The 2,655-nt window shown below is 45.2% G+C and overlaps 1 non-coding gene across 1 annotated transcript; it reads left to right on the top strand.

The window, feature by feature from the left end:
• The first annotated feature begins 1,334 nt into the window (after window positions 1-1,334).
• LOC134952370 (U1 spliceosomal RNA) lies at window positions 1,335-1,497 on the top strand. The gene has a single exon (XR_010184911.1). It is a non-coding gene; the product is annotated as a U1 spliceosomal RNA (small nuclear RNA).
• Window positions 1,498-2,655: the final 1,158 nt, after the last annotated feature.

Below are 2,655 nucleotides of genomic sequence, written 5' to 3'. Positions count from 1 at the left end.
ACCGTGTAGATGAAGCACTAACAGGAGGCTTTAAAATTTTCATTCTAGTGTCCTTCGTTTGGGAGAAAAATGCAAAGGTACAAGACAGCTTTTCCTTGCCAATATCTCTCTTTTGCAAAGAGCTACGCATTGGAAAATTCAGGGCTATACCGTGTAGATGAAGCACTAACAGGAGGCTTTAAAATTTTCATTCCAGTGTCCTTCGTTTGGGAGAAAAATCCAATGGTACAAGACAGCTTTTCCTTGCCAATATCTCTCTTTTGCAGAGAGCTGCGCATTGGAAAATTCAGGGCTATGCCGTGTAGATGATGGCCTAACAGGAGGCTTTAAAATTTTCTTTCTAGTGTCCTTCGTTTGGGAGAAAAATGCAAAGGTACAATACTGCTTTTCCTTGCCAATATCTCTCTTTTGCAGAGAGCTGCGCATTGGAAAATTCAGGGCTATGCCGTGTAGATGAAGCCCTAACAGGAGGCTTTAAAATTTTCTTTCTAGTGTCCTTCGTTTGGGAGAAAAATGCAAAGGTACAAGACAGCTTTTCCTAGCCAATATCTCTCTTTTGCAAAGAGCTGCGCATTGGAAAATTCAGGGCTATGCCGTGTAGATGATGGCCTAACAGGAGGCTTTAAAATTTTCTTTCTAGTGTCCTTCGTTTGGGAGAAAAATGCAAAGGTGCAAGACAGCTTTTCCTTGCCAATATCTCTCTTTTGCAAAGAGCTACGCATTGGAAAAATCAGGGCTATACCGTGTAGATGAAGCACTAACAGGAGGCTTTAAAATTTTCATTCTAGTGTCCTTCGTTTGGGAGAAAAATCCAATGGTACAAGACAGCTTTTCCTTGCCAATATCTCTCTTTTGCAGAGAGCTGCGCATTGGAAAATTCAGGGCTATGCCGTGTAGATGATGGCCTAACAGGAGGCTTTAAAATTTTCTTTCTAGTGTCCTTCGTTTGGGAGAAAAATGCAAAGGTACAAGACAGCTTTTCCTTGCCAAAATCTCTCTTTTGCAAAGAGCTGCGCAATGGAAAATTCAGGGCTATGCCGTGTAGATGATGGCCTAACAGGAAGCTTTAAAATTTTCTTTCTAGTGTCCTTCGTTTGGGAGAAAAATGCAAAGGTACAAGACAGCTTTTCCTTGGCAATATCTCTCTTTTGCAAAGAGCTGCGCATTGAAATATTCAGGGCTATACCGTGTAGATGAAGCACTAACAGGAGGCTTTAAAATTTTCATTCTAGTGTCCTTCGTTTCGAGAGTTTCCTTGTGCTGCCTCGGTTGGATCTCCTTCACTTGACAGGGGGGTGCCCGAGCAGCGACCCTCCCCAGCTCTATCCCAAATCTTACTTACCTGCCAGGTGAGATACTATGATCATGAAGCTGCTTCTCCCAGGGCAAGGCTCACCCATTGCACTCTGGGTGTGCTGCTCCTGCGATTTCCCCAAATGTGGGAAACTTGACTGCATAATTTGTGTTTCCCCTGGTCGGCTCTCGTATAATTCAGATCTCTTTGTCTCAGGTCTCTCTCCAGCCTAGTTTGCTGTCTGTTTCCACTTCTCTTTTCTTGAGCCGCTCCCTTCTATGCCCTTGCGCACTATCCTGACTTCTCCCGTCTGCTTAATTTGTGCCTTCCAACGCACAATGCGAACTACAGGTAGTGCTGCAGGGCCCACACCCTTTTACTTGCCTTACAGATCAGCTCTGGAGCTGTTACAGTGCCCAGCTGCTGCAAGAAATCAGCTTGAATGCTTCAGGGGCTGGGGCATAGCCAACATGAGCCCCACACCGAAGGAGGGTGGAGGTGTTTAATGCGAACTAGGGGTCATCCAAGCGCCGCAAAAGGCTGCCATGCCCTGCACGCCCCTTTTCTCTTTTCATATGCAGATGTAGGTCCCTGCGGCCCTGGCATTACCGCTCCAACTAGTCACCCCTGGCCGGGGTTCCCTGGAGGAGTGGGGACCCCTTAAATCAAGAGGTTCCTCCCCTCGAGGCACCCAAGGGCCAGAGGTGAAGCCCGAGGCTGTCCCCAGCACCCCTGGGTGGTGGGTGCCGGGCTGATAGCCATGTGTGTAAAAAAAGAATATTGTTTTTTGTTGTTGTAGAACTACAAGGCCCAGCAAGCCTCCCCTGCTTGCTGGTACTTGGAGAACCTCAAGTACCAGCAGGCAGGGAAATAACGGGCTTGCTGGTACCTGTAGTTCTACAACAACAAAAAATACCCAAATAAAAACACAAACACACACAGCGTGACAGTAAAATTATTGAGACAGGCTGTAGCATGTGGGTGCATGTAACCCTATAAAAGTGATGGATTGGGTGACTATTACAATACCCACTGTTGCTGTCTGAAAAATTATGGATTTATAGATTGCTCTGCCGAGACATGTTTTTTTCTAAAATGCACCACAGGTATGGATGGATAGTATACTTGACGACACAGAGGTAGGTAGAGCAGTGGCCTACTGTACCGTACTGCTATATATTATATTATTTATTATTATTATTATTATCCTTTATTTATATGGCGCCACAAGGGTTCCGCAGTGCCCAATTACAGAGTACATAAACAAATAATCAAACAGGAAAACAGCAACTTACAGTTGACGACAATATAGGACAAGTACAGGGTAAATAAACATAGCTACATCAGCAGATGACACTGGA

This window comes from Pseudophryne corroboree, chromosome 8 (genome assembly GCF_028390025.1).
Source record: "Pseudophryne corroboree isolate aPseCor3 chromosome 8, aPseCor3.hap2, whole genome shotgun sequence".
Taxonomy (NCBI): domain Eukaryota; kingdom Metazoa; phylum Chordata; class Amphibia; order Anura; family Myobatrachidae; genus Pseudophryne; species Pseudophryne corroboree.
The sequence above is the reverse complement of the archived record's forward strand: the minus strand, read 5'-3'. Positions and strand labels throughout refer to the sequence as shown.